The sequence below is a fragment of the Carassius carassius genome, chromosome 17 (assembly GCF_963082965.1).
Source record: "Carassius carassius chromosome 17, fCarCar2.1, whole genome shotgun sequence".
NCBI classification, from domain to species: Eukaryota; Metazoa; Chordata; class Actinopteri; order Cypriniformes; family Cyprinidae; genus Carassius; species Carassius carassius.
The window spans coordinates 13671902-13684386 of record NC_081771.1 but is presented as its reverse complement, the minus strand read 5'-3'; the positions used below and the strand labels follow the sequence as shown (position 1 = coordinate 13684386).

The 12485-nt window shown below is 49.4% G+C and overlaps 1 protein-coding gene across 1 annotated transcript in view; it reads right to left on the bottom strand.

Moving 5' to 3' along the window:
• The window catches only part of adcyap1r1b (adenylate cyclase activating polypeptide 1b (pituitary) receptor type I), a 41914-nt gene extending 29495 nt beyond the window's left edge, over nt 1-12419 (bottom strand). Inside the window, exon 1 of the mRNA XM_059570967.1 lies at nt 12065-12419. The gene's annotated coding sequence lies outside the window, so the exon portion shown is untranslated. The remainder of the gene's footprint in view (nt 1-12064) is intronic.
• Between the last annotated feature and the right edge of the window lie 66 nt (nt 12420-12485).

The following is a 12485-nucleotide window of genomic DNA, read 5'->3' as shown; positions in this document are numbered from 1 at the left end:
TCCCTCCTCTTTAGCCCGGAGGACACAGCGTCCGTGATTTCTAACAAGAATGTCAAATTTGGACTCGTCTGACCATAAAACACTATTACACTTTGAAATAGTCCATTTTAAATGAGCCTTGGCCCACAGGACACGACGGCGCTTCTGGACCATGTTCACATATGGCTTCCTTTTTGCATGATAGAGCTTTAGTTGGCATCTGCTGATGGCACGGCGGATTGTGTTTACCGACAGTGGTTTCTGAAAGTATTCCTGGGCCCATTTAGTAATGTCATTGACACAATCATGCCGATGAGTGATGCAGTGTCGTCTGAGAGCCCGAAGACCACGGGCATCCAATAAAGGTCTCCGGCCTTGTCCCTTACGCACAGAGATTTCTCCAGTTTCTCTGAATCTTTTGATGATGTTATGCACTGTAGATGATGAGATTTGCAAAGCCTTTGCAATTTGACGTTGAGGAACATTGTTTTTAAAGTTTTCCACAATTTTTTTACGCAGTCTTTCACAGATTGGAGAGCCTCTGCCCATCTTTACTTCTGAGAGACTCTGCTTCTCTAAGACAAAGCTTTTATAGCTAATCATGTTACAGACCTGATATCAATTAACTTAATTAATCACTAGATGTTCTCCCAGCTAAATCTTTTCAAAACTGCATGCTTTTTTAGCCATTTGTTGCCCCCGTGCCAACTTTTTTGAGACCTGTAGCAGGCATTAAATTTTAAATGAGCTAATTAAGTGGATAAAAGTGTAAAATTTCTCAGTTTAAACATTTGCTACGTTATCTATGTTCTATTGTGAATAAAATATTGGCTCATGTGATTTGAAATTCCTTTAGTTTTCATTTTATTACAATTTAAAAAACGTCCCAACTTTTCCGGAATTCGGGTTGTATATATATATATATATATATATATATATATATATATACTGGAAAATATATAATGCAATAATACATTTTCATAGATGGGAAAGTAGTTTATGTTCTTGTATAGTAGCTTTTACAGTATTTACCATATACTGGAGTATAGATATAAAACATTTATACCAGTGAAAACAAAAACTGCACTAATTTTTTCATGTAATAGCTTTACTGAAAGTCTCAGTTCCCTTTCAATACTTCACTCGTACTGCGTCGAAGACGCTTATGGGAAAAACTCCTTTTCTCTCCTGAACTGAAGCCTTATTCAATCACGCAGTGAAACTGCACGGCCATTGGTTCATGCAGTGTTATTAAAACAAACCAATGGCCCGGCAGAGATGCTGCACGAACCTATGGCAGCGAAGCCCGCCAAAGCCCGCCAAAATGGGCGGGGGATCTGGCTATATATTGGCCGTTTCGCCACAGGAATTCAGATTTCATTCACAGCTCAATTCAGATGAGCTGGGTCTGGAATGGTCTCCTCCAGAGGAACTATCTCGTAGCCATCTGGATGAATGGTTTCTGCCGGGGCGCCAGAAAGCCCCTCGTCAGAGAACTGCCCCGTTTTTCCCGGAGGTCCACGACGAGCTTACAAAATCATGGCGCGCCCCCTACTCAGCGCGCTTGTGTACTTCATCTTCATCTGCCCTCACCTTGATTGACGGCGCTGAAGAGCGAATATGGCAGCGAAGCCCGCCAAAGCCCGCCAAAATGGGCGGGGGATCTGGCTATATATTGGCCGTTTCGCCACAGGAATTCAGATTTCTTCTCCTTCAGCGACGACGTCACATCGCTTCGCTGATCTCCGCTGAACTGCTCGCCATTGACACGCCTCGCACTGGAACGCGACTGCCGGTCCCCGCTGCAGATACATCGCTTCCCTGCGGCCATCCGGTGAGATATAATGAAAGAGCAAATTTCTCTAAAAAAGCCTTTTCTACAGCATTGTTTCAAATGCCGTCTCGTCATTGCAGCTCGTGCAGGGCCCCTCTTCCCGCTGATGACGGGCACAGCGAGTGTGTCGCGTGCTTGGGGAAACCCCATGCTGACGCAACACTCGCGGGGAATTCCTGTTCTCATTGTGAGAACATGAATATCGCCTCTCTGCGCTCGAGAATCGCTTTCTTTAAAGAGAGCGATCTCGCTCCTCGCGCCCTCCTGTTTTCTTCCTCCCGCGAGCCGGCAAGGAAGAAAAGGCGGGGCAGAGGATTAAAGCAACAGGATGAAAGCAAGCTCACGCCGGCTCAGCCCCCGCGTGCCTCGTTTTCTCCGCCCAGAGGGGATTCCCCAGTCCTCTTTATTCAGCCAGACCAACGTCCCTCAGCTGCCGCGAGTGATCTGGTCATGTTTGGAGGGACTGAGGAGGAACTGCTAGAGGACAGCATGTCTCTAGCTGCTTCAGATGCTTTAGAGTTGTCGGGCTCGCCGGACCCCGCCCCCTCGATGTTATCTGAACCCAGCTGCACTAAACGCGGGATGGACGACGAACTTATCCGCGTTCTCTCCAGGGCAGTGGATGAGCTGGGTCTGGAATGGTCTCCTCCAGAGGAACTATCTCGTAGCCATCTGGATGAATGGTTTCTGCCGGGGCGCCAGAAAGCCCCTCGTCAGAGAACTGCCCCGTTTTTCCCGGAGGTCCACGACGAGCTTACAAAATCATGGCGTGCCCCCTACTCAGCGCGCTTGTGTACTTCATCTTCATCTGCCCTCACCTTGATTGACGGCGCTGAAGAGAGAGGATTGGAGCGATTGCCGCCGCTTGACGAGTCTGTGGCCGCACATCTCTGCCTGCCCACGGCTATTGATGGAAAGCCAAGGCCAACCATCCGTCCAAGCCGCGGCGCTCCACTCCATGGCAGTGCTACAAGTCTTCCAGGCCAAACTTCTCATCGCCACTGATGAGTCTGGCCCCGATGTCGCCACGCTCAGGGAGCTGAGAAGTGCAACCTGCGTGCTACCAAGAGCACTGCACAGGCTATAGGGCGCTCAATGGCTAACCTGGTCGTCCTGGAGCGCCACTTGTGGCTTAACCTCATGGAGATCAAGGATGCTGACAGAGCCTAGTTCCTGGATGCACCGATCTCCCCCAGCGGCCTCTTCGGTCCAGCGATTGAAGGGTTCGCTGAACGCTTCACGGAGGCACAGAAGTCGTCCCAGGCGATGCGACGCTTCTTGCCAAAGCGTGCTTCATCTACCACTGCCAGTCGCCCCAAACAGGTGTCGACTCGTCAGCCTCCCAAGCAAGCACCCGCTGCTACCGCCGCTGCCCAGCCTGTGGAATCCGAGCCCCGACATCGTTCTCGCTAAGCCACCAGATTGTTTCAGTTTCCTAAACGCATGGGACCCCAGCCCAAGGTAGTGCTGGACCCTGCGCCGCCGCCATCATCCTGATCTACAGGCAAGAAAGAGGAGGGGGCTAAGTCTCGCTGCGGCCAGACCACCCCCCAAACTGCCCCGTGTGTTTTGCCGTCCATCTCCAGGTGTCAACGAAGTTGTTTTTGCTGCAAACAATGGGCCCTTTTTAGCACCCAGACAGCAAAGACAAAAAAAACAACAACAAAAAACACACTCCTTCACAAAGAGAGCAGTTTTCCTCACATAACACTCATGAGTGCTATGTCCCCCTACAACAGACAAACACTCGAGTTAATCCAACCTCTGTCCATCCGGGCCTCACAATGGCAAACCATTCCCGGGGTATCAGATTGGGTCATGGGAATAATAAAACACGGCTATTCCCTTCAGTTCGCATGACGACCACCACGCTTTGGGGGGCTGGTCACCACATTGGTGCACAAAGAGAACGCTCACGTTCTTCGTGCCAAAGTAGAAAATCTGCAGGTGAAGGGAACTATAGAAGTCGTTCCCCCAGCGCACCACGACTCAGGGTTTTACAGCCATTACTTCTAGTTCCCAAGAAGGATGGCGGGCTGCGCCCCATCCTTGATTTACCGGGGCGTGCCCTCATGAGATGGCGCTTCAGAATGATCACGTTGAAACAAATCCTCTCACAAATATGCTCAGGGGATTGGTTCTTTTCGCTGGATCTGAAAGACGCTTACTTTCACATCCAGATAGCCCCCCGTCATAGGCCGTTCTTGAGATTTGCCTTTGAGAGTGTGGCTTACCAATACAAGGTCCTCCCCTTTGGGCTGTCTGGCGCCTCGCACGTTTACAAAGTGCATGGATGCGGCTCTCTCCCCTCTCAGGCAGAAGGAAATCCGCATTCTCAGTTACCTCAACGACTGGCTAGTTCTAGCTCAGTCAAAGGGGGAGGCATTGAGTTACAGAACTTTGCTCCTCAGCCATCTGGAATGCCTGGGGCTGTGCGAAGGGAAACCCGCTTTCGCCCGATGGTCGAAAGAGGAGAGCAGGCTTCACATCAACTGCCTCGAGATTAGGGCTGCACGATATTGGGAAAAAATGACATTGCGATATTTTATTTTTCTGCGATATATATTGCGATATTTTTTCTTACAAACAAAAATGGGGTGAGCACATTACATTCTCATTTTAAATGATTTAAACATCGACACCATCGTGTCAATTGATTAATATGCGCGACGGAGAGAGAGCAAGACAGCGCTAGTGTTGTTTGAAAATGGCTCGCTCTCTCTCGGTCTCTCTCTCTCTCTCTCAATTCAATTCATATTGCTTTATTGGCATGACATACAAAGGTACATATTGCCAAAGCATTGTACATAGCAGAATAGAAACAAACAAAACAAAAATACATATATATTCATAAGAAAAAAAAATTACATGCAAAATAAATCCATATACATTTCTATAAACATTGATTGTACTTCTAATGTACTCCCTGTCTGTCTCTCTCGCCCACGCTCTCTCTCTCTGTCTCTCTCGCGCGCGCTCTCTCTCCCTGTCTCTCGCGCGCTCTCTCTCTCTCTCTCTGTCTCTCTCGCCCGCGCGCTCTCTCTCTCTCTGTCTCTCTCGCGCGCTCTCTCTCTCTCTCTATGTCTGTCTCTCTCGCGCGCTCTCTCTCTCTCTGTCTCTCTCGCGCTCTCTCTCTCTCTGTCTCTCTCGCGCTCTTTCTCTCTCTGTCTCTCGCGCTCTCTCTCTCTCTCGTGCTCTCTCTCTCTCTGGCTCTCTCGCTCTCTCTGTCTCTCTCGCGCTCCCTCTCTCTCTGCCCTGTTAAACTTGCATGTGGTTTTCAGTCCTGTCAATTATACACTTTCACTCTATGATGGTTAAGCTGTGCAATTAATCTGCGAATCACATTCGTCAAGGGCAGGGGAGTAGCTGGCCCGTACAGTTAACGAATAACGGATCAACTACGACAGCCTACATCGCACATCCTGCGATGTGACTATCGTGGATTCGTACATCGCGATATCGATGCTTAAACGACACATCGTGCAGCCCTACTCGAGATGATTGCAGTTCAACAAGCCTGCCAGAGCTTCCTGTCAGACCTAAAGAGCCACCACGTGCTGGTCAGATTGACAGCATGACAGTGGTCTCTTACATAAATCACCAAGGTGGGCTGTCATCGACGTGTCTCTTCAGACTAACGTCACGACTGCTGGAATGGACCCAGAGCATGGGACTCCCTGAGCGTGGGCTAAACACAATTTCACAGGCTAGAGCTCCGTCTACACGACGCCTCTATGCCTCCAAATGGTCTGTGTTCTCCACGTGGTGCTCAGACCATGGCAAAAAAACCCGACCTCCTGTGACGTATCAGTGATACTGTCTTTTTTACATGAGCTCTTGGAGAAGGGACGATCCCCCTCCATGCTCAAGGTCTACATAGCGACTATAGCGTCACACGCCCTTATAGCAGGCCACACCTTTCAGAGCACAAGTGGTCACTCTCTCTGCATTAAAAAACACAGAGGACGATTGAGAGCTGAATCTGCTTTGCCAAGTGAGGGCACTAAAAGTCTACGTACATAGAGCGTTCTGCGCCGATAAGGCGATCAGAGCAGCTCTTCATATGCTTTGGAAACCGTGCCAGAGGGTTACCAGTCTCAAAGCAAAGGCTTTCGAAGTGGATTGTGGACGCAGCCTACTCTTCTTTGGGCCTGCAAAGCCCAATTGGAGTAAAAGCCCATTTGACAAGAGCGGTGTCTTTGTCCTGGGAATGGTCTAGTGGTGTGACTATCGCAGAAATTTGTGCGGCGGCTAGTTGGAACCCGCCTTCCACATTTGCTAGATTTTATAATCTAGACGTCCCGGCACTTCATGCTAGGGTACTTTCTGTGTAAAGGTCACCTTTTTGTTCCTCATTTGCATGCTCTTGGCCATACTTTGCCTAAGACTCAAACTCTGCTCGTATGCACTCGGTCCCTTTGGTACTGAGGGTATACGAACACGGGATGATCAGGCTAGGCCAGACGTAACCTCATTGAGCTTATTCTGCTCTTAGTTGCTATTGTCATATCTTGGTATCAACGTGGTGGAGGGGTTTGAGTACCCGAATGACCCTAGGAGCTATGTTGTCCGGGGCTATATGCCCCTGGTAGGGTCTCCCAAGGCAAACAGGTCCTAGGCGACGGGTCAGACTAAGAGCGGTTCAAAACCCCTTATGAGAAGGAACAATCAAAGGACCGTGACGTCGCCCGGTATGGCGCAGCCGGGGCCCCACCCTGGAGCCAGGCCCGGGGTTGGGGCTCGTATGCGAGCGCCTGGTGGCCGGGCCTCCCCCCACGGGGTCCGGCCGGGCTCAGCCCGAAGGAGCGACGTGGGGCCGCCTTCCCGTGGGCTCACCACCTACAGGAGGGACCGTAAGGGGCCGGTGCTTAGACAATCGGGTGGCAGTCGAAGGCGGGGGCCTCGACAGCCCGATCCCTGGACACGGAAACTAGCTCTAGGGACGTGGAACGTCACCTCACTGGCGGGGAAGGAGCCAGAGATTGTGCGTGAGGTAGAGAGGTTCCGACTAGCGATAGTCGGACTCACCTCTACGCACAGCTTGGGCTCTGGTACCACACTCCTCGAGAGAGGATGGACTCTTCACCACTCTGGAGTTGCCCAAGGTGAGAGGCGGCGGGCTGGTGTGGGTTTGCTTATAGCCCCCCAGCTCAGCTGCCATGTGTTGGAGTTTACCCCGGTGAACGAGAGGGTCGCTTCCCTGCGCCTTCGGGTCGGGGATAGGTCTCTCACTGTCGTTTGTGCCTACGGGCCGAACGGCAATGCAGAGTACCCAGCCTTCTTGGAGTATCTGGGAGGGGTGCTGGAAAGTGCTTCGACTGGGGACTCCGTCGTTTTACTGGGGGACTTCAACGCCCACGTGGGCAACGACAGTGACACCTGGAGGGGCGTGATTGGGAGGAACGGCCCCCCTGATCTGAACCCGAGCGGTGTTCAGTTATTGGACTTCTGTGCTAGTTACAGCTTGTCCATAACGAACACCATGTTCAAGCATAAGGGTGTCCATCAGTACACGTGGCACCAGGACACCCTAGGCCGTAGGTCGATGATTGACTTTGTGGTCGTTTCATCCGACCTCCGGCCGTATGTCTTGGACACTCGGGTGAAGAGAGGGGCGGAGCTGTCAACCGATCACTACCTGGTGGTGAGTTGGATCCGATGGCGGGGGAGGAAGCTGGACAGACTCGGCAGACCCAAACGTACTGTGAGGGTCTGCTGGGAACGTTTGGCCGAGTCTCCTGTCAGAGAGATCTTCAACTCCCACCTCCGGCAGAGCTTCGACCGGAGCTTCGGCAGAGCTTCGGTCCTCCCGAGGGAGGCTGGAGATATTGAGTCCGAGTGGACCATGTTCTCCACCTCCATTGTCGAAGCGGCCGCTCGGAGCTGTGGCCGTAAGGTTTCCGGTGCCTGTCGAGGCGGCAATCCCCGAACCCGGTGGTGGACACCGGAAGTAAGGGATGCCGTCAAGCTGAAGAAGGAGTCCTATCGGGCCTGGTTGGCTTGTGGGACTCCAGAGGCAGCTGACAGGTACCGGCAGGCCAAGCGGACTACAGCCCGGGTGGTTGTGGAGGCAAAAACTCGGGCCTGGGAGGAGTTCGGTGAGGCCATGGAGAAGGACTATCGGTCAGCCTCGAAGAGATTCTGGCAAACCGTCCGGCGCCTCAGGAGAGGGAAGCAGTGCCCTACTAACGCTGTTTACAGTAGAGGTGGGGAGCTGTTGACCTCAACTGGGGATGTCGTTGGACGGTGGAAGGAATACTTCGAGGATCTCCTCAATCCCGCTGTCACGTCTTCCATTGAGGAAGCAGAGGCTGAGGGCTCAGATGTGGACTCGTCCATAACCCAAGCTGAAGTCACCGAGGTAGTCAAGAAACTCCTCGGTGGCAAGGCACCGGGGGTGGATGAGATCCGCCCTGAGTACCTCAAGTCTCTGGATGTTGTGGGGCTGTCTTGGCTGACACGCCTCTGCAGCATCGCGTGGCAGTCGGGGACGGTGCCTCTGGGATGGCAGACCGGGGTGGTGGTCCCTCTTTTTAAGAAGGGGGACCGGAGGGTGTGTTCCAACTACAGGGGGATCACACTTCTCAGCCTCCCTGGGAAAGTCTATGCCAGGGTACTGGAGAGGAGAATCCGGCCGATAGTAGAACCTCGGATTCAGGAGGAACAGTGTGGTTTTCGTCCAGGCCGTGGAACACTGGACCAGCTCTATACCCTCTACAGGGTGCTGGAGGGTTCATGGGAGTATGCCCAACCAGTCCACATGTGCTTTGTGGATTTGGAGAAGGCATTCGACTGTGTCCCTCGCGGCGGCCTGTGGAGGGTTCTCCGGGAGTATGGGGTCCGGGGCCCTTTGATAAGGGCTATCCGGTCCCTGTACGAACGGAGCAGGAGCTTGGTTCGTATTGCCAGCTGTAAGTCAGACTTGTTCCCGGTGCGTGTTGGACTCCGGCAGGGCTGCCCTTTGTCGCCGGTTCTGTTCATGATTTTTATGGACAGAATTTCTAGGCGCAGCCAGGGGCCGGAGGGGGTCAGGTTTGGTGACAACACGATTTCGTCTCTGCTCTTTGCGGATGATGTTGTCGTGTTGGCCTCATCAGGCCAGGACCTTCAGCATGCACTGGGACGGTTTGCAGCCGAGTGTGAAGCGGCTGGGATGAGAATCAGCACCTCCAAATCCGAGGCCATGGTCCTCAGTCGGAAAAGGGTGGCTTGCCCACTTCAGGTTGGTGGAGAGTTCCTGCCTCAAGTGGAGGAGTTTAAGTATCTTGGGGTCTTGTTCACGAGTGAGGGAAGGATGGAACGGGAGATTGACAGACGGATCGGTGCAGCTTCTGCAGTAATGCGGTCGATGTACCGGTCTGTCGTGGTGAAGAAAGAGCTGAGCCGCAAGGCGAAGCTCTCGATTTACCGGTCAATCTACGTTCCTACTCTCACCTATGGTCATGAGCTTTGGGTCATGACCGAAAGGACAAGATCCCGGATACAGGCGGCCGAAATGTGCTTTCTCCGCAGGGTGGCTGGGCGATCCCTTAGAGATAGGGTGAGAAGCTCAGTCACCCGGGAGGAGCTCAGAGTAGAGCCGCTGCTCCTCCACATCGAGAGGGGTCAGCTGAGGTGGCTCGGGCATCTGTTCCGGATGCCTCCTGGACGCCTTCCCGGGAAGGTGTTCCGGTCACATCCCACTGGGAGGAGACCCCGGGGGAGACCTAGGACACGCTGGAGAGACTATGTCTCCCGGCTGGCCTGGGAACGCCTCGGTGTCCCCCCAGAAGAGCTGGAGGAAGTGTCTAGGGAGAGGGAAGTCTGGGGTTCTCTGCTTAGACTGCTGCCCCCGCGACCCGGCCCCGGATAAGCGGTAGAAGATGGATGGATGGATGGATGGTATCACAGATCAAGTATGATTGTGCTGGTTGTCCCCCCTTCTTAGCATGGCATGATTGAACTGGGTTCCCATAAGCGTCTTCGACGCAGTACGAGTGAAGTATTGAAAGGGAACGTACTCGGTTACTAACGTAACCTCGGTTCCATGAAATACGGGAACGAGTACTGCGTTCCTTGTCATGCTAAAAGGCTGCACGATTCAGTCGTCGCTTCAGTCGAAGTAACCTGAATTCCTGTGGTGAAGCGGCCAATATATAGCCAGATCCCCCGCATATTTTGGCGGGCTTCGCTGCCATAGGTTCGTGCAGCACCGCTGCCGGGCCATTGGTTTGTTTTAATAACACTGCACGAACCAATGGCCGTGCAGTTTCACTGCGTGATTGAATAAGGCTTCAGTTCAGGAGAAAAAATGAGTTTTTCCCATAAGCGTCTTCGACGCAGTACTCGTTCCCGTATTTCAGGGAACCGAGGTTACGTTAGTAACCGAGTACGTTAATTAGTTTCTCTTTCATGTGTTGACACATGGGTTTCCATTAAGCTGTACACTTATCTGCCTTTACTGTTTGCATAGTTTTTCATTTCATAAATGAAATGCATGGATTATTTAATAAAGTTATAGGTCATATGCCTATATAGACCATACATAGAAAATATAGACCAAGCCCTTTATGTTGTCTAAAAGTGATGCCATTGTCAATTAATATTTCAAGTTGTCTTCAGTGAAATTCAGAAAGGCCTGCAGCATTGTCTCACCACTTTTTAAAATATATTAAACAGGGATCTCAACTCAATATGGAACACATATAAACCTGTTCATCATTAATTCTTATATCATTAAAGGTGAGTGGTTGTAATTTAACACCTAATGATGTAGGGTAATTTTTAATGGTGCACTAGCATTGAACTGAACTTAGTGTAAAATTGTAAGAGTTTATTTGCACTTACACATGCTGCACAATAACTTGAGGGGTCAAAAGACACCAGAGAGCAACAAGAATAGAAATGAATACCCACATAACAGTTACAGAGGCTCTGCGGTGAATATTTCATGCTATCCAACACAAACAGGGAGAGGAAAGAGGAAGGAAGGAGAGAGACTGATCTCACTGCAATCAAATTGAATCAAAGGTTTGTTTATGCTGGGTTCATTCAAAATAGAGTATTTAATAGCATCGTTTTATGCACATGTAATTAGGACTTTCAAAAACCACACCACCAGGGCTAGTAAACAAACAAACAAACAAATAAATAAAAAGTTGATTTAAAGGTAAAAGGTGACTTCACACATTTGTGAATATGTAAATATATTTAATGTGATGTTATTGCATAATGTAAATTAAAGATATTTAATCTTAAAATAAAGAATAAACTACTCAGCAATGGAGTAATGGGAAAGAAAAAGATGCAAAAAAACAACAACAACAACTGCATAACGTGCTGAATAGACCTATATACAAATTTAAACAAACTGAACTCAATTGTTTGCAGACTATTTAAATTTTAAGAGTTTCTGCAATATCTGCAATATTAAATGTATATGAAATAACAGAGATATATATTCCTTTAGAAGTTAGTACTGCCATTTTGTGGTATAATCATCGCACTATAGTTTGGGTGTGGCGTGGCTATAGCAATAAGGTTTCAACATTTATAATTCAGGTGCAATGGATACAATCAAAGTCTTGTACGTCTATAGAGACTATTAATGAAGCAATAACGTGAATAGGAAATCATTATAACGGTGGTCAAATTCTGTGATCTGCTGAACTGTACATTAAAAACATAATAATAATGCTTTAAGTTATGTTATAGGCTATCATGTAAGCTCTCTTACTAGCGTGTTTTTATAAGAACATGAGCAGCAGCTCCATCTGTACGTACGTAAAACGTGGCGATGCTGCACGCTGGACTATTATGTTCTTTTCTTTTCTTTTTCGCTTTTTTTTTTTGTTGCTTTTAAAGCATTCTGTTTTATAATAAGGAATGCACATTTCCCATAAACGGTAAATGTTAAAATAATAAAATAATAATTAATGTAAACCGCACAACTCCCAGCTGGCTACTACTATAGCCTACTAATAATACAGCCTACTACAATAAATCGCAGACCGTCTTCAAGCCACTCTCCAACCAACACCATTAAATAACATTTCAACCACCAAATCTATAGCAAAATTCATATAATAAAAACTGACATGTTAAATGGAAGTATTCGCTCCATAATTAATCCATACAATAGCTATTGATCATACATTGCAATTCATTACAGTCTACACATGCAGCAAAAGGAAAGAAATGCGTTTTGATGCAGAATTCACTAAATGGTCACTGCGAGAATGAGTATAGTTTATAATGAATCATGAATCTTACTGTCCCAGCAGGAAGAAGGGTGTCGAGAAAGGACGTATCAACACGATGCAGAGTGTCTCGCGCTGACAGTCACAGGCGTTGTAACTGCTGCGTCGCGCGCTGGTGCACAAACATTCCCTCAAGACGCCCCGAAAAACTTCTGCGGTCAAGTAGTGTCTCTCTCTCTCAAAGATGAACGAGGGAACAGATGTCTAATTAAGGCAATGAATGAAAGATACGCGCACATAAATACACTGATCAGCCCAGGGCAGCTTTGAAGTAAGGGATGTGGTCTGGATATAACTCGCTATTCTCTATATTGTTGTAACACTCCGCTGCTTAGCGGTTATCCGCGCAGACTCACAATGATCCCTGATATGCGCTGCGCATTTAGATGAACCCCTTCAAACACCCCCATCTCTCTCTCTCTCTCTCTCTCTCT